This window comes from Pteropus medius, unplaced genomic scaffold, assembly GCF_902729225.1.
Source record: "Pteropus medius unplaced genomic scaffold, Ma_sr-lr_union100, whole genome shotgun sequence".
In the NCBI taxonomy this organism is placed as follows: Eukaryota; Metazoa; Chordata; class Mammalia; order Chiroptera; family Pteropodidae; genus Pteropus; species Pteropus medius.
The window spans coordinates 27,228,497-27,247,870 of NW_024342471.1; the positions used below are offsets into that span (position 1 = coordinate 27,228,497).

Genomic DNA, 19,374 nt, shown 5'->3' on the forward strand with positions numbered 1-19,374 from the left:
AGTGAGCCGCGGACGCCTCATGGAGGTAAGGATCAGCCAGCTGAGTCCTGCCCACTCCTTGAGCTCTGACTCCACGGAGGCAAAAGGGCGCTGGGGGCAGTCGTGGCACAGCGACAGGGGACCAGGACACTTGGGAAACACTGTCCTAGCAAGAGCTTTCATCGTCTTTCTTTTCCCCTTTCTAACAGGTTATTAAAGCGTCGCGTTTGTGAAAACTTTGTAAGAACACGGTACGTACCGAGAATTCTTTTTCAAGCTGTCCAGGCTTCAATCACATTTAACGACTAATGACAACTCAGATTTCATGCCATGTCCCATCCTAGGGGAAGGACTGGAATAGAATGAACACTTTCAAAATAGCAAATATACCAAGTACAAAATCACACGCAACCTCATTCCTTCTTTGCTTCCCACTAAGTGGCGTCACTTCCCATTTCCCTGCCACTCTGTACATCCTTCACCTTGTAACTTGGCCTACATGCTCCCAGGCCACTCAGAAACTGGCTGGAGTGAATGTGACATTAGCATGTGTGTCACCAAGGACCACGCCACTTCTCTGGTCACCTGAAGCGACAGCTGAACTAAACTGGGGTGCGAATGGTGATTCCGACCCAGAGTGCTCTCTCTGGCTGGCGACCTTGAGCAAGCCACACTGACCTGCTTCCACCCAGGAGGCGATGAGGACCTCAGAAGGGCGTGGGCCTTACGTGTGTGACACAGCACTAGCCCTTCCAGGAGCAACGCTGTGCCCCCACACATGCACGTGGGAGAGCTGTCCCTAAACCGCGGCAATGACCGCTGCTTGCCACCCGCCCCAGACAGTCTGCGTGTAGCAGGAGCGTCTCCACTCGTGCAATCCAGCTTGCAGGAAGTCCAAGAGCCACTGTGAAAGCGCGCCCAGCACCCTTCCACCCAGCACCCAGGGTGCAGACCAGCCTCTGCCAAGAAGGCAGGGCTGAGACCCCCGCCTCCAAGGGGCTAATCTGGGACCCCCTAAAGCTCACGCAGGGCTGGGGAAGAACCTGGTCCCCACCGCAGTGGGGTGGCTCTCTGAGGAAGAACTCTGCTCTGCAAAGTACAGTTCACCATAGAGAAAATAGGTTGATGCACTAATACAAGGACTAACGCAAAAATAAAAGTTCTGGATCAAATTCTTAACACACTGTTGAACTTTTATCTGAAAACCTTAGGCTAAAATTTAGGCCACGTGAAACAAATACGAGTGTTACACTGTATCACTCCCCTCACATACAATGTCACTCCAGAAATAGCAAACTTCAGACCTACTCCCTTAAAATCTTGCTGTTGACATCAAACACTAGTGATACGTTACCTGCCCCCGCAATGAAAGCTCGGACGCTTTTTCTGGACGTCCTGAGTACAAGTACAATAAAACACCTGGCCGATGCGACCATTCGATCCAAGTGAAATGCCAGGCCTCAAATCACCGGTGCTGCCGGGCACGGGTCACGACACAGGTTATCCTGAGCTTGCTCCCACAGAGTGAGCTCCTAAAAAAGCAAGAAAATAGTTTATACATCCTAAGTAACTAACTAAACCCAGGCAACAAATGAATCTAAGTAAGCTAATGAGTGTACATTATGTGAACTATCGAGACGCCCCGGGAGAAAACAAAACCCAAAAAATCCAGGACACGCATGGCCCCCTCCTTAGAGAACTTTTAAAGAAGAGAAAATACTGACGACATGGGGACCAGGACAGGCCACTGGAGAGGTGGGGAGAAAGCGGCAGGACAGAGGGTTTCAAAAGCAAACGTCAGGAGCCGGCAGCTTTCCATCTGCGATGGTACTTTGGAGATGAACCAGGTCAATAAAACCCAACTCACAGAAACACACACAAAAAAACCTTGAAAAGGCTGAACGACAAAATTAAATATGAACGTAACTATCTGAAAATTCCTAGTACTGTACCTGCGCCGTCATTTTAGTTAAAAACCTAAGAAAGACTTTGGGGGACTGTTCTGATCACCGAACACCAACTACAGTCCACCTACGGGCTTTTAAAAGCCATTTCTCCTACACCGCTTTCCAGCAGCCATGGTGTAAGCTGCACTAGACACGCCTTTGTCCCTAGGAGCCCTAAACACTGGTCTTAACACACTGCACAGTCCTGCCCCGAGTCCCCTTCGTCGGAGCTGTGGACCCTCACCCCACTCACCTGGCCGCTCGCTCCCCAGTTCCCTCCAACTGCCTTCCCAGTAACTGTGGTCTCCCTGGTGACCTCAGAATAAAGACAAACACTCTGACGCACCTCCTTTTAAAGAGACAGTGACCATCTCACCTTGATTAGCCAAATCTGTCACCACAGCCCCCAAATCTTTCAAATGTGGTAGCACACCCATCTCAAAACAAGGCTCCAAGAGTTCAGAAACTACCTCTCAGAAGAAACTGGAAGCAAACTTTACTTTTCTACTTTGTAACACGATGCAAGGGAATGATGATGTTCTCGGGAACACAAACGATACTCATACTGCCTTGAAAAATAAACTTGTCTGGATTTAACTCGGGTTCCAAATGATTAACTAGGAAAGAAAACCTAATTATTTCTGTTGCATGGAATGAAATACAGTACATATTCAGAATAGATTGGATCATCTTAGGTAATTTGGTTCGTTTATGTGGACTTTTTTCTTATTTGCAAAATTGATTTATTAATTTCAACACAGAAATTCTAATATAAAACTGCGACTCATGAAACAAAAGCATGTATGTAAAATGGAAAAAAAGCCCTATAAGCAGCGTTAAGCGTGTTCTACACTGCAGCACGCGGCATGAGGAATGCGACTGAATGCGACCGTCGCCCCGGGCTCGCGGAGGAATAACATTTTCTCCCAAGAAGAAAAGGTGGGCATCCCCGATGTTGGGGAAAAGCGAAAAACCCGTACATGCACATCGACTGTACTGGAATCGCTTTTCTCCTACTAACTTGAAGTAGGAATAACGCTACGAAACCTCAGGCAAGGTGGGTGCTCTGACACCGCACCGACCCTGGACAAGGGCACGTGTAACAAGCGTCAGCTGCAACACAGAAACAGAACCCGGACCCAGGAACGTGGCACGCTCGGCACAAGGCCACTGCGGTCGCCCCGCCTCTGTCGGAGGGCCATCAAGCTCATGCCATCAGAGTTAAGCCTTGTGCCATTCTAACACTTGTCTGAGAGCTTGGACTTCACCATTACAACGGACACCGTGGCTGCTCGGGAAGTGCCTGCCAAACGGTCTGACGACTGCGGCCAGGAGCTGTCCTTCCCAGTGCGCGTGGCCTTCCCTGACAAAGTGGCTGGCTAAGCTTGTGACTCAACCCCAGGGGCTCTTCCTGGGGACAGCCACCCTCTTTGGGGTGCACAAGTGCTGATGTGCCCTTGCCCCTTCTTCTCAGGAGTGTCAAAGCGCTGGGGCGCTGGGGGATTGAGATTCAGTGAAACGAACCGTCTTTACCGCTTCACCACGCCCGTCCTGCAGTGAAGCCCGCACCGTGTAAGGGCCTGGTGCGCAGAGGCGGAGGGCACGCCGGAGGGTTACATGTCCCCATCCCGACCTGCTTCTGCACCACTGGTGCACGTGTCAACTTGGCCTGCCAAAGCCGACTGTCACAGTGGAAAGAGTTGTGACCTCCTAGCCCCAGAGGAGTTGAGTTGGGGGAGCTCCAGAGGTCCAGTGAACACACTGTGTGTGTGTGACAAGCCATTTCTAGCAGCGTAAGAACACATTGCATGTGTACGAAGTGCTAACACCCCTGTGCTTTGCTGTCAGAGGAGACCAAATGCTTCTTCCCACAAAATCGCTCCCAAACCATCGTTCGATCTGCCCTTCAGACTCTCCAACTCCTCAAAATGTTAAGCTGCCAGAGTGAATTTCTTAAAAACAAAACCAAAAACACCCTCTCGGAATGTTCTACGTCCCTCTGAAACCCCTGAGAGTGCTCATGACGCAGGACGACCGCCACGGCCAACCTGGGGGCACACTTTCCAAAGCAGGCTGCGGGCCAGCCCTGGCCCCCCGCCCATTTCAAGTGAGTCAGTTCCATATGGCTAGGAGCCGTGTCTCTCTAAGACACACTCAAACAGGGGACACCCACTACGATGTTCCTGCTGGCAGGGCACGACCACCCTGAGAAACAGCAGTGCGGCTCTGCCCATCTCCCATCTGGCGGCAAAACCCGGTGTCTCCGAACCTCATGTCCCCCTGGAATAAGACTCAGAACTAACGATTCAAATTCCGACACGCTTCTCATTTGCCACTCGGAAATTCCATCCAAACACGACATGACCTCGTCCTTGGGGACTCTGCTGACTCGGATTCCTAACTGTGACAGGCCAGGCCGGAGCATTCCATTATTTACAGCTGCGTTAAGGGTGCCCTGTCTCACCCCCAGCCTCTGCCACAAGCTCTCTCACTACAAAAGTAGCAGGGAGGGAAGGTGTCGAGTCCAGATCCTTCCACAATTCAGTTTTTATTGATGGGACAGCCACCAGCAAGCAGGCATCCATGAATTTCAGATCCGGGCCCGCCCCCAGAGCAGGGCAGGGGAGGGGTCACGGAGGAAGCCACGCCCATAGAGAAATCTATAAACAACCCTGCTTCTTAAAACGTCTTAGGTATTCTTGCTTTACCCATCTGTGAGGACAAAAAGCAAACCTTGTCGCTCAGAACGCTGAGGGACCAGTGCCTCCACCAGCCCTGGGGCAGCTGGGCCTCGGCTCCCCGGCCACGGGGCGCAACAGGTGCCTTGGTTTCTCTCTCCATCGATTCCAGTGCCAGCACAGGCTTGTGACCTTGGTAGGCAGCTCTCTGAATGAGTCGGGGACCAGACCGGTCCAGAAGGAAGAGAACCGATGCGGCACGGCTCTGCCTTGTGGTGCGGACAGTCCCCCAGCCTGCTGCCGCCTTGGATGGCTCCTGCTGCGGTGTGTGTGCCCGTGCCGCCCCAATTCCCTGGAAACCTAGAGCCTACTAAGGCCACGGGCCAGTAGGCAGTGCCTCTGGGAGGTGAGGCCCCGACTGGGATCAAAGGACCCCAGAGAGCTCAGCCCCTCCTCCGTCCTGTGAGGACACACAAGATCGGCACTTGTGACCTGGAAGAGGCCGCACGAGGGCCAGACCGTCCAATGTCTCGAGGGGCAGATGTCCGCTGCACACAGCTCCCTCCGCGGCGCGGTGCTGCAGCGGCCCGGGCCGCCTCGCATGGCCCAGTGAGCAAGAAAGCACGGTTCCAAACGCTGCGCCAAGGGCGGCCCAGCTTTTACAGCCCAGGGGACTGACTGGTGCTCCGAGGACAGAGCCACCACCTGGGTCTTAGTATCCCTCTGACCTGTACTGGGTCTTGATCTAATTAAGAAGTCTGTCCTATGGGATAAGTCTGGCTAGAGCTAAATACCTGAGGCCAGCATCGGGATGGTTCCTGGACAGGAGCCCCGTCCTCCCCAGACCAGGACAGAGCGCGAGCAAGCACATGCTCTCCGCGTGTGCTCAGAGAGGGAACAGAAGCACTATAAGTCACTTCCCAAGACAGAAGACCCTAAAATGCCACTTCATCCTTGCTGGGTGGGCACTCTGGGGGCTGATTCCCCCGAGTCTCAGGTCTTGTAGCTATTAATTAAGAATTATTCAACGCTCCTCCAGGGGATCCGCTCTCGCCAACTGCGCCCCTTACTGGTTTGGGCCCCAAGTGCATCTGTGCCGGCTACTCCCGCTGGCACCTCCAGGGGCACCGCTGCAAGACCCCTAATTGCCTGCTGTGGGCTCCTGTGGTCGCGCCGCGAGACCTGCATTATTCTGCAGCCCCCAACAGAGGCCACTTTCACCCCCATGTCACTGTGGTGAGACCTGTTACAGTGCCAGTAGAGGGCCGTGTATAATTAAAGGACATCCTGTAACAAACACAAAATGCCACTTAACATACAAAATCGTGGTGCCTCTCTCATTCAGGTCCCTTGCCTACAGGGTCAAATGCCCTAAAGCTAAAAGGGGTCCTAGGACCCTCCCACCCAGCAGGCACCAGGCCTCACTTCAGGAAGGCCACTCTGAGGGAGAGGTGTGCACTGAACACCACTGTGTCTGTGACCACAAACCAGCCTTTTCCGCAAAAGCTAGTATGTGGTTGAGCCAATTAAAAAACGTAAGACATTGCTTGTCTTCCTAAAAGTAATTCATTTTCTGGGGCGTTAAAGTTTAAAATCAATTGTTTTTTAAATTTTGTACTTTTTAACAATAAGACCATTTCTAACCATCACCTACAGCACAGGTTCTCATGGTGTGGTCCTTGGGACCCTTTGAGGTCCCTCAAGGTCAAACTTTTTGCACAATACTAAGACGTGTACCTTTTCCACTAGTCACTCCCTCAGGAGTACATGGCAGTGTCCTAAAAGCAGATACGAGAACCCGGCTCTTGTCAGTTGAGCCAGAAATAAAGAGATCTGCAAAACCTAAAACAATGCTACCTTTACCGTTAAGTTGACTTGTCTTGGAAAAATAGTTTCCAAAACGTTACTCGTGTTAATACAAAAGTATCATCATCGTTTTGAAGTAAATACAGGTAAACGTCTCACAAAAGCCAAACATGGTAAACACCAATAGATGCAGCCTAAGTAAAGAAAAGCTCCTTGGGACCCTAGCTGTTTGACCTGCGCAAGGTCGTGACGTCAGACCGTGTGAAGAAGGCCTGGCGCAAAGCACAGACTGTGCACCCAGGGTAGCTTCGGAGGCTGCGGCTTGACAGACCACAAGCAACGCCAAGGCCCTTCCGGCCCGTGAGACCAAAAGGCAGTGACAGCACCGCTTCCGCGTGCTTCCGACTGCAGCCTGTCTCTCCTCAGCCCATGTCGAGAGATCAGAGACCGTGCTGGGTTACATGAACTGCACACGCGCTGACTGCCACCCAAGTTCAGAGACATGGCTGGAAAAGACAAACACCTTCCCCACAGGCAGACTGAGCTCCTGAGTGGAGCTGCATCCCAAGCACAGACGGAGGGGCAGAAACAGCGCTTATGGGCCGTGGAGACGCAGGTCAAGAACTAACTCCATTTCATCTGGAATCCTCCTTTTTCTCTCTGCATTAGCAGAAGCCAACATCTAGTTCTGTTTTGGGGGGTAGTGAGAAAGGTCCAAGCTTAAATTAAAGAGTTAAAGGCTTTCTGTATCAACTCACAGACCGGTGCAAAGCTGAATCCACCAGTCCAGCCTGCACCGCAACCCACACACTGCACTGCGGGAGAAGTGCAGAGGAAGGCCAGGCTGCCTTACAGCTAGAGGGGACACACTTCCAATCACAAGCGAAGAGCCCAAGGGCCCAGGGGTCCAAGGCTAGCGTCTACCTAGTCCTGCGTCTGCATGGGATGTGGGGGGCATCTCGGCGGGACTGCTCAGCATTCCTGGTCCCAAAAGCAGCAGCCTGCAGTGCCCTCCCCCACTGACTGACTACAGCACAACACCCTTCATTTACAAGTGGGTTAAGTCCTCTTGTAAGCAGATTGGGGATGGGGGGGTGGCAGGGCCCTCAATGGCTTCTACATCAGCAAGTCCCCGGCCTCAACCCCGGCTGCGAACCGACCAGCTGGGCAAGTGCCCCTCTCTTCAGGCTGTACTTTCTTGCCTGGAAATGGGGACAACTGTAACCTCGCAGTTCCCTAAAAGGACATCTGAAATGACATCGTGTCAAGTGCCAGTCAGTGCACGCAGGTGTCACCTATTAAAGGGACAGTATCCGTGTAGGTGAGCTTCTGGGGAAGCAGGCCCTCTTAGGAGAGTCCATCTGACAAGCATCTACCAAGAGCCCCTCAGGTGCTGCGCAGAGGGGGCAACGACACCCGTTCCCAGGGGCCAAGTGGGCGCTTCGACCTGGCAGGTAGCTGCAAAGTGCAATTACGTCTGCAAAGTGTTCCCAGTCATGTTTTCTTACAAAGGGACACAAACTGACGTCCATCAGGAGATGGGTTGGAAAAATCGAGAGACGTCCATCAGGAGATGGGTTGGAAAAATCGAGAGACGTCCATATAACGGGACTCTTTAAGACTGCAATGACAGGTAAGGAACCTTCCAGCCACTGCCCTGCCACGGCCCGCACACCGGTAGGACACAGGTGGGAGCAGGCGGGAGTCAGCCCTCAGCGACCACTCCCTAAACACACCCCGCCACACGCACACAGGCAAGCTCCCCGCCACCTCAACAGCTGCGACGAGGGCTTCTAGCCAGTGCCACTTGCAGTGTTTCTGCTTTCTTTTCAATTTTTTAATAGTTTTAATTTCCTACATATATATTTATCTTTGTAGACCAAAACACAGCAGAACTATCTTTATATTGGGGAGGAAAAAAAACCCATTTACAGTCTTATAAAGGTGTATCACCTAAGTGTCTGTATCAGCACATGAAAACAAAACCACAGCATCCAAATTTGATGCCCAAAGAAACACGTGCTTCACAAATCACACACAAGATAGTCACTTACTGCTGACAAAGAATGTTTCACAGTCATGACTGTAAGAAACCTTATTAAAATACATACAACTTCACATGCCAACTTACCCTTCAAAATTACTACTCAAAAAACGAGGCCCATGCAAGAGACGACTGCAGATCAGTGTGGCCTTCGAGACCCAGTGAGCTCAAGTCCTTCCTGATGAGTAAGTCTCCGCTGTCAATCACCGAGCCTTTGTAATGGGATTAGCACTCGTCATTTGACGCTGACCATAAAAAGGGTAGTATTAGATATCCCTGCAAGGGACCCCACCACTTAAATAAGAAAACCAAAGGGAGACCGTTATGGAAAGCTTCCAGGCATATGAGAACTTAGGCCTCTCTGGGACACAGTGCCACACTGCAGGGACCCAAGGACAGCAGTGAGTTGGCCGATGAACATATTCAATCTTTGCTCTGCAAGACCCAAATGAAAGTCATTTGGTATCACAGAGCGATATATAAAAAAGGTAAAATGTATCGTGTTAGCAGAAATACAAAATAATCAGGACCTAAAACGTCTTGTAAACACATACTAAAAAGAACCAGTCCCTGGGCTGCTCTGAACCAACTCCTAGTGAATTAGGCACCCTGTGGTCACAGGAAAACTTAGTGTCAACAGCAGGACACTCAGCCACCAAAAGAAAACGGGGGCCAAAATGCCCACCCCAATCTCTCCCCTCCCCACATGAAGACAACTCCAATGACTCCAAGGCCCACCTGCAGCACTGAGTGTGCTGGTCTGCAGGCCCCAGTGACACGTGTCCTCGACAAGCCATTGTGATGCTTATACATGCACACGTGCTGTGTGAGTGCCACTATTTGCCAGGAAAGAAATCGGTAACCATGGGTGCAACCAGACAGGAGCACAGGGGAGCAGCCAATTTCCACCTTTTACTGTGTCCTCTCTTCTTATGAGAACAGGACTCGCTTTGTTTGAAACAACCTGAATTTAATCAAACACTAGTAAGGAACGGCTCTTAGAAAATCAGAAGTGAAGGCTACACACCATTCCTAAACTTAAAGAAGCCTACAGGAACACAGGCAAGTAGGACACAGTCCTGGGACACGCATCAGGCAGAAAGTTACAGGGGCTGTGTCTTCCCAGGTAACACTTCTGAGATGTCTATGCCGCATTTAAAGTGGCAAACTAACAGAACTAGTCACGGAGACATAGATAGGTACCCATCAACCCTAAGTGCCACTAAGGGTACCTGGCTGGCAACACTGGGCACCAATGAAGGAGCTGGGATGGCCTCACAAGTCCCCACCCCACTTGTCTCCGAGACTGGAAAAGCCACCTCACTGGTCACTGCTTCGGCCCTGATGCTTGGCACACAGGATCCAATAAATGTTCACCAAATAAATCGAGAAATCGTTCTAAAGGTCACAGATCTCATTTCCTTAAAATGCACAGCTAAACGCACCCTTCCTGGAAGCACATCACAGTCAGGACCTCTGTGGCTCTGGGAAAATCATGGAACATTTGTCTGGGATGGGCTCATGGGCCCCGTCAGAACCCAGCTCTGCAATCCTGCACCTCAGCTTCCTGGGGGTGGGGATGGACGTGGAAGCGCCCTACTTATAACCGCGGGGGCACTGGTGTAAACCGTCCCCAGCAGGGTCCACCTAGGTGAAGAGCCCAGGCTCAGCTTCCCCTGGTACCAATCTACAAGAACAACAGTTACGTGAATGTACTGAAGAGACCTTAAATCTATCTTTACCTCCTACAAAATGCCTGAGTATAGGAGGCTCAAATCTCATTCCATCAGTGTACAAATGATACTACCATCTAGCGTCCGAGCAAGAATTAGATATCTTCAACATACAACTTAACTCACCACGCCGTTGTTACCTAAAGCCCCAACTCCAAGCTCATTTAAAGAGGTTGCTACATTGAAAACAGAAAACCTGACCCTGACTTCCAGTGTATCCTAACCTGGCTGGGAAACAACTGACGCCGAAACGGGGCGGGGCGGTGAGAAAGCGGGTGTCAAAGGCGAGACACAGAGGGGATGGCCGCAGGCACTCCTCCCGTGGAAGGTGAAAGTCGGGTAAAATGTGACACAAATATGGCCAGTCTACATCGAATCGACAAGTCAGACAATAAAAAGCTAAAAATCAGTACTTTACGGCCAGGCATATATTCTGCAATAGAGCGAAACCAGTTTTCTGAACGCCTTGACTCCTACAGCACCAAATACCACAAAACTGTCTAATGTCATCTCTTACAAAACTAGTTGGCTACCAAGAAAAACCATCAAATTAAGTGAAGGCGAACAGAACACACACTTAAAAGAAAATCCTAGAACGAAACCTCACGATCTTTCAAAGCGTCTAGAGAAACTAGGTTAAAAAAAAAAAAGCCCAATTCTACCAATTACAGTTATTTAACATAGTCATTTCTGCGCATAAGTCAACTAGACGCGGAACTTCTGGGAAAAGGCATTTCCCCCCTTGGACTGTTTTCCTCCTGCACTGCTTATTTGGATCGAAGGGCAGCAGCTTTCTGCCCAGTCCTTCGAGTCCGTTCAAACTGTGACCAACCACCGAGGAAACAGCCCTCGGGGGCCCATCCAGCCCCCGGCCGGCCGGCGCGACGCCCCGCGCGCCGTCCTCCCCAGGCCCCGCCCGCGGAGCCCCCGGCCCGGGCGGCCCCCGCCCCGCCCCCCGCCGCCTCCCCGGCCGCCGCCATCTTCTCTCTCCGGCGGGAGCGCGGCCCGGCGCGAACGCCGCAGTTCTGGGCAAGCCGGGCTCGGGCGCCGCCGCCGCCCCGGCCCGCCCTCCCACCCCCGAGTGCACCCCGCGCGGGCCGGACCCTCCGCCCGGCGCCCAGATGCCACTCACCTCGGGTCCCAGGCCTCTAGGGTCTCGCGGCCATTTCCTCCGAGCGCCGCGGAGCGGGCGGGCGGGGTCGACGCCGGCCACCGAGACGCGGGGGCTAGAGCGCCCGCCCGCGCTCGAGCGCAGCGAGGACGCCGGCCACCGAGACGCCTGGGGTTAGAGAGGCCGCCCGCGCCCTGAGCGGCGCCCCCGTGCGGCGAGCGGGAGGCCCGGTCCAGGCCCCAGCCTGTGCGCATGCGCCCCTGAGCGCCGCTCAACTCCTCCACCCCCGCCCCCCAGCCCAAGAGCCAAAGCTGGGGTCGGGAATGGCGGGGATCCCAGGCTTCGAGCCCCTAGTGGACCCGCTACCCCGAGGGAGAGCACCAAAGTCCGGTTCCCGTTGGCGGGGGGTCCTGAGGAGAGATGAGCAAGGCGCAGGGCCCCCTTTCCCACCAGCCGGCGTGTTTCTCTTGGACTGGAGCTCGAAGTCCACGAGATTAAGGAGCACAGCGAGCCGGCCCCCGCCTCGCCGCACGCACGCACCCCGGGCACACCTGCCCACAGGGGCTGGAGAGAAAGATGAGACGCTTACTGCCCACCAAGGGAAAGGACTCTGGCAGAGGCGCAACCTCCGCGTAGATTTTCTTCACTTAGCATTGACTAGTGACACCCCAGCACCTGCCTGTTCCCAAATACTCGGTTGACTTAAAAAGGGAAACTCCTGCTGCCTTGGGGCACTGCGGATACTGGACATTTGTCCAGAGTGCAGTCACTCCTTGGCCTTTGCCCCATTACTTGCCTCTTCAGCCCCCTGCTTCCACGGGCCTTTGAAGCAGGCGCCCCTTGGCAAAAAGTGGGAAGGTGTGCTGCGCGCGGTAAGGCGGTGCCTCGACTCTGGGTCTCCCAGACGCTTCCCTGCACAGATCCGGGGTCTGGGGCAGGTGTGCCTTACAGCAGACAGCTGTAAAGACCACAAGGCCTGCCGGTTTCTGAGACAGGCTGTCTGGTTTTTTTTTGTTTTTGTTTTCCCCAAAAAAGTACAATGCAGCTTGTTTCTGCTGGTGTGGCTGTTAGGGCCACCTCCATAGAATCTTGCAGGGAGGGCTCTACACTCTTCCGTGTCTTCAGGTTTGCCCCTTAATCAATGTAGTGAGAAGTTTAGAGACTACACAATCAAGCTGAAACTGGCTTGAAGGAGCAGTGTGATGTCAGGCAAGTGGTCTGTGACATGGGGCTGGCCCGCTGGGGCACTGGGACAGGTCACAGGAGGCCTCCTTACAAAGGGCTCCCTAAGTGGGAGCTGGGATGGGGGAACCCTGCCCGCCCAGCCTCTCAAGCGTAGGGTCCTCAAATGAAGCAAAACCAGCAGCAAATCTTTCTGAACCGTGAGGTTTCAACTCTGGGCAGTTTCAAGCCAGGTGTCCAGGAGGTGAAAGACGAAGGCCCAGGGGGCGGTGGGATACGAGGGGGGAGCAGGCGAAAGCTGAGTGGAAAACCAAGCAAGTAGAGGGAGATGCCGAGAGGAACAGCAGGGAGCCCCCACAGCTGCCCCCGCAACGCAGTACAGGGTGGCCCTTAGGATGCCTCTTATGCAGCATCAGGAAATGAAACTGCTCGGGGACACTGGGCCATGCCCCCTCTTCTGACCTCTCTCAGGGGAGCTGGCTCTGGCTAGGTCTTTGGGCTGAGGGGCACCCTCCTAAGGGAGGCCTCAGGCTCTGCCTGACCTCTTCAGGTCACCCCAGATCACCCACTGTCACTCCCAGGGCTGCTGCTCACTGGGAAAGCGTTTCTGGAATTCAGATGGGCGTCCTTAGCGGCTCCACCAACTGAGGGGGACTCCCAACAAGCTTAGTTTAATAGCTAACCCAAACTTTAAAAAGGTATCTCCAGGTGTCTCAGTTTCTTCCCGAAACACCCCCAGTGCACAAACAAAAACCCCAACGTCCTATGGACTGACGATAGGAGTGGCTCAGAGGGCTGGTGGGGGCAGGGAGCTTAATGTGCCTCAAAGGAGCTCAAGTCCTTGTGAAAAAATATGAATAGTGTGTCACCAAACACACGTAGACCGAAGACGGTCACCCTCGCCCCAGGCAGGTCTTTCAAAGCAGAAAAGCCCGATCTGGAAGACTCACCAGTCCCTTAAAAACCGCTTCCCGGAGTCTGGCCTCGTCTCACCCCCAAATTAAAACCCGTCGGGAAGCAGGGTCCTGAGCAGAATACCCTGATCCTAAATCAAAGTCCTGAAGCAGAGAACCCCCATCTTTGGGGTCAAGTGCAACTGTGAGAGGCCAGGTGCAACGTGCCCCAAGCCTCTTTCAAGGACAATTTAAGACCAGCCCAAGCAGCAGCAAGTGGTGTTATTGTTATTCTCATTTGGAATTCAAAGACAGCAGCCCCGAACTCTCCCCAAGGCGTGGCGAATCCCCACCCATGCTGGCCAGGGGTGGGGGGAGGGGAAGGAGCAAGGTCGGACTCTTCTTCCTGGGCCTGTCAGCAGTTTGGGAAAACCCGCAGGATTCTTCCAGAATGGCCACTGCCACGGATGCCCTTTGACCCAAAGGTCATGGGCGGCAGGGCTCAAACCTCACACTCACCCAGGCCCAAGGCTTGGTGGACAGACAGCATGTGGCACATTTGGGCTGGAGTACCAACGACATGCTACCTGCAACGTGTTTCCCCATCATCCACAAGTGTTCCCAAGCTGGACAACCGGAGGGAAGGGGCAGGACAGATTTCTCCCTTTGTTTTGCTTCTCACCCTAGTCCAGGGTCCCAGGGTGCCTGGCACTCAGAGGCTGTGCTCTTAATCATTTGTGGAATTAAATATGTGAATGAAAAGATAATTGGAAAATATACCCCTGTCATTCCCTGGGGATAGAATATAAATTCCCAGAAACAGATAAAACCAGTAATATTTTTATTGCTCACAAAAGCTTCAACCAATGTAATTTTTTTTTTTTAAGAAACGAATTTGCACCACTTTACACTGTACGAGGCCAGCTAACTTCGACAGTTTAGATAAATCCCGCTTGCACAGTCCTATCATCTCACCAAAGCTGTGACAAGTAAAAAACTCTGAGACGTTCCAAAGTAAAATGACAGTGGCCCGGCCCGAGAGCGAGGGAGACAGAACAGCGAGCCTGCTCATCACTCGCTGACAAAGGCCGCTCCCAGAGCCTCAGCAGAAGGTAGGATCAGCCTCCAGGTGGCTACTGCCGCCGTATCCAAGACAGAACAGCCAGGCCCTTCAGCCCCCAGGAGCTTCCGCTTCTGATTTGCACATGAACTTCCCAATCTGCTGCTCAGAGCTGATGCCCAGAGGAGACATTCCTTCCCCGCGGACTCCGCCGCGCCCACCCCCAGAACCGGCCCGGTGCCCCTCCCCCAACCCCCTCTGCCTACAGCTGGTGTGAACCGCCTCAGAACAACAGCTCGCCTCCCTCCCCCTCATCTGTCCTTCCCACCCAACCACGCTGCTGGTGGCGCAGACTCTGGGCCCCAAGACCAGTCTTCTTCTTTGTTTTTTTGGCTAGCAAGAGCCTAATAAACTCTTTCCTTTAAAAGTTACATTGGAAGTTCCGTACTTTGTCTAACAGCTGTGAGGTGTCAGTCACACTGACCACTCACTACTTCCCCTAAGCAACGGGGAGCAAAGCTCTAGGCCCGGGCTGGACTCCAGCCAACGGCAGGCTACCAAGCTGACCCAGCGTGCGGAGGGGCCGGGGGACTCCGCGTGCTGGCACCGCCATCCCGGGGAATCCTGACTCCGTGCGTTAGACAGGACGCTGCTGACGACTGTCTCGGAAGCCCGGTGCCCAAGTGCAGAGGGTGGCGGCTGAACCGATGGGATGGGCAGGATGGAAGGGCCAGGAAAAAACGAAAGCGCGAGGGGAAGGGGGAGTTGGGGGTTGAACTTTGTGTCCGACACCGAAGACCTCCGGAAAGTGAGCTGGAGTGCGACACGGCTACACGTTCAAAGCAGCAAATGGGAATCATATCGATCCTGTCTTTTGGGCAAAAGAATAAACGAATGCAAAAGAACAGGAAAAGGAAATGAGGTGTGAGAAGGGACACGCTCGCGCTAACACTGTGCCCAACGGCTTTCCTCCGCGGACTGTAGGGGACACGGGGATGGTGTCCCATCCCTTGAACTTCACTAGAAACTGCTGTGATGACTAATTTCACTTAAAAAGCAGCGAGGTGACTCCTAGATCACTTTGGCCTCTGGAAGTGACTGTGGACCTACGGGCAGCCTCTAAATTGAGGCTGCAGAGAAGGTCTCACTGGGCCCAGAGCGCTCGCCCCCCACCCTTTCCCAGAGGTCCTCAGACAGAAACCGAAGTCAAGGTCTCTCCCTGCCGTGGTTCGCTCCCAGCTCGGTCACCTAGACAAGACGTGGGGCGACGCTGGTTACTCCCGGCTCTCACTCCCGCTCCTGTTACTGAGATGTCCACGTTTCCCTGAGCTCGATGGAAAATAACGCCCACTTTTCATAAGAACATAAACACCGTATTCCTGTTTTGGCTGACTTCACCCCCAGTCTCTAAAGGAATACACACACCAAATAAAAAAAGCCAGACAAATCAATGCCTTTCACAGACGCAGACTGTAGCGCCCAAACGGGCCCTTCGCCCTCACAGGCTAAATCAGGCCACAGCGTGCAGCAGAGAAAGGGGAAAACAAGCTCGCGGACCTCCGCCGAAGCCCGGAGCCCGGAACCCGCTGGGAGCAGCACAGGACGCTGTGGGGACCTCCATGAGCTGGGAGAGGGCGTCAACTCAAAACGAACAGTGCCCGCTTCCTTCGGCTCCCAGCCCGGGCGCGTGGGGGCTTGGGAGCAGGGGTGCAGCTACAATTGTACAGGCTGCAATTTAAGAGATTATTTTGTCCCCCACAAATGAAACACTTAAAAAGTGGAAAACACTGTTTAAAGTCCGGTCCAACAGTGGCTTTCTGGATTTGTCGAGTAAAAATACGTTATCGATTAATTCCTGCTCTTACCTGGCTCACAAAAAAAAAAGGTGAACGTGGGAATGTGTCCTTGAAGGAAATACCAACAAGAGTAACAGAGGCTGAGCTGTCAGGTTATTTCGAAAGGACACCCCAAAAGGTTTCTATTCTGCATTTCGACAAAATCGATACTCGCAAATTACCCTTTCAATGCCAGAACATTTCTGAGTTGTAAATCTAACCAACTACTTTTAAAATTTAGAACCCAAGGAGAAAGATCTCCCAAGTCTGTCTACAAAGGCGGAGGCCAGGACTACTGCCCCCCACCCCCCCACCCCCCACCCCGCCCCAGTCACGCAGGCAGTCGCCCAACGAGAGACAAGAAATCATCTGTCAGACACAGATGTTCCTCTGGCTCCCGCAGAAAGCAAGCATGTCAGAGTCAATGCCAAGAGGATTTTAAAGTCAAGAGCAAAACCCAAAATTTTGCAAGTGTGTTTTAACAGGAAACCACAAACATCGATTGGAAAAAAGACTCTTCATTCAGCACTTCTGCTTCCAATCAGACAGCTGATCCTAACAGCTCGGTCATGCAAAAAAATCCTTAAAGCATGTACAGATACGGCTATGCACACATACATCACGTTACACAGATACATGTGTGTGGATATCTACATAGGAATTTTTACTTAGACTGGAAAAAGAAAAAGAAAAAGGTCAAATCCCAAACCGACATGTGTGTATCAAATCCTTGGCCAGCCACGTCTGAAGGGCAGAGTCCAATTCAACGAGCAGCGCCGTGCCTGGGCAAATCAAAGCGAACCTGCTGTCAGCAGTAACTGCCAGATGGACAGCTTTGGTGAGTTCGTACTGGGCCTCCCCGCTGCATCTGACAGTGCCAGGCACATCCTCTAGAAACTCTCTGCCCCCCAGTTCCGGGACAGCCCGATGAACCCCTGGTCCTCGCCAAACCTCTCCGGCTGTTTCTTCCCCGTTGCCTTAACGGGCAACTTCTCTGGCGAGCGGCCACGTGCTGCCGTCCTTCTGGATTCCGGCCTTCGTCCTCCCTCCTCCCAATGGACTTTTCTCTGAACACGTGTATCGCCTCTGGCAGTGTCACCACGAACTCTTCACTTCCAGCCCTCACTTTCCCCTTGAGCTCGAGGCACCTCACAGTCCACAGGGCCACACCGAAGCACCCTCTCTCTCGCCTTCCGCTCATGATGCTTCCTTCTCAGTTGGTGGCACCACCATGAGCACCATCAATCAGGGTGCACATCTGAGTGGCATTCTCCACTTTCTCTCCTGGGGCTCCACAAACTGCGAGTCCCCAAGACTGGCCGTCGCCCTCCTCACTGAAGGCCCCCCTCCGCCCACGTCTGCTGAAGCCGCTCCTGGGTCAGGTCCCAGTGTCACCCACCTACTCTTCCGCGCTCAGACGTGTCCGTGGGACTCTCGCTATGTGCCTGATGCCTGAGCTCTTGTGAAGCTCCCGTCTGTGGCGAATCGTGCCTCTCTCAGGCACTGGTGACACACGAGTATTCCCAAAGCCTCAAAGGCACACTGTAAGGTACCACACGAGCACAAAGGTGACACGCTACGTCCCGCTTTGTTTAGGGAAGTTCTCCCTGCTCCGAGGAGGGAGCGAGGGGAAGGGCCGGGGCCCAGCTCCTGCGAGCCCAGAGGCAGCAGAGCCTGGAAATCCAGAGAGCCTCAAACAGGTCGCCAGGGAAGGAGCCGCGAGGCTCTTAGCTGTGCTCACTTTGCATAGGCAAGACGGGGGTGGGGGGCGGGTCTCCAAAGGGCGTGAAGAGGAGGCCGGGGACTAGGAGAGGCCACCCTGCCTGCGGCACGGGTTTCAGGAAGGAGCCGACAGGACTCCTGGGAGGGGCAATCCAAGGGGCAGAGAGGATGGCCTCGACCTGGGAGACAGGCGGGAAGGAGCAAGAGCAGCCAGTCCCCAGACCTAAGGAGGCGGGATCCGCAGACTCCGGAACTGGCCGGCCGCTGACGGGAGGGGCCGTGAGCCTGTGTCCCGCGGAGAAGGCCCGCAGGGACCGAGCCTCTTTGGACTGGAACAGTCTACGGCCACAGGGCACTGGCATTCGAGCTTTTTGCCTGTGTATCCTCGGAAACAATGTAAAAACTCTGCGCCCCCTCACGCACCGCTAAGCTGACGCCTAAAATCGTTTATAGGGTTAAATAGTTGCAAAGGGACTAATAGCGGCCGCGTTATGCGCCTACGCTGTAAATAGATTTGTGTCAAAACTTGGGACCCGCAGACACGCTCGTTCTACTAATGGCAAATGTCCATAACGGGCCGTCACTGTCAAGCCCATCTGCCCACGGACTGGCTTTGCGCGAGGAGCCCGACGGCGCTTCCGCGTCACTCAGTGCGCTTCTGAGCGACCCCACGACACCATCGACCCCCGACTTCCAGCTCCGCCTGCAGACGGCTGAGACGAGGCGCTCCCCGTTAAGCTTCCCGCGGGGAAACGAGGCCCCGCTCCGGCAGCCCGCCTTCTTCCCGAGCAGACGGCTGCAGTAAACGAATGAGCGCGCGGCTGTGTCCCCGCCCTCCGCGTCCACCAGGCCCGGGCGCGGCGGCTCGCGGCCCCCGCCGCACACGCCTGCAGCCGCCGCCCGGCCCGGCCCGGCCGGGGCGGACGCGCCCCCGGGCCCGGCTCCCGCAGGGAAGGCCCGTCTCTGACGACTCGTCTGGCAGCGCGCTCACCGACACGGGCGGGTCACCCCCGGGGCCCGCCTCAACCCACGGAACGGAGAGCTCCAGCCGGCCGCGCTCGAGCGGCTCCTCCCGGCCTGTGCGAAGGCGGGCGACCGGTCGGGAGGGACCCCGCCTCGGGGCAGCGCGAAACACCGGCGCCGGTTCCCCGCTCCCGCCCCATGCCCTCCGGGCTCACACAAACGACGGAAAGGACGCTGGGACCTTCGCCTCGGACTCAGTCTAGACGTCGCCATCCCAGTGCGAAGTTCCCCCACAACGACGCCTCGACGACCGCCATCTTGCCCAGAGGCGGACGACGCCTTTTGACTCTCGCGCCAGCCCGTAGAGCGAGGGCGCCGCGAAGGGAGCTCTGCGCAAGAACGGAAGCCCTGGTTCCGCGCTT

At 54.3% G+C, this 19,374-nt stretch overlaps 1 protein-coding gene across 3 annotated transcripts in view; it reads right to left on the reverse strand.

Moving 5' to 3' along the window:
- The window catches only part of DIDO1 (death inducer-obliterator 1), a 51,954-nt gene extending 32,597 nt beyond the window's left edge, over window positions 1-19,357 (reverse strand). For 2 of the 3 annotated variants that reach the window (XR_005653228.1, XR_005653227.1), the window contains exons 1-3: window positions 19,168-19,347; window positions 1,334-1,511; window positions 239-331 (exon numbers count right to left, since the gene is read on the reverse strand). The gene's annotated coding sequence lies outside the window, so the exon portion shown is untranslated. Of the gene's footprint in view, window positions 1-238; window positions 332-1,333; window positions 1,512-19,167 lie in introns of all 3 variants that reach the window. The other variant, XM_039864776.1, reaches the window with a different exon arrangement.
- Window positions 19,358-19,374: the final 17 nt, after the last annotated feature.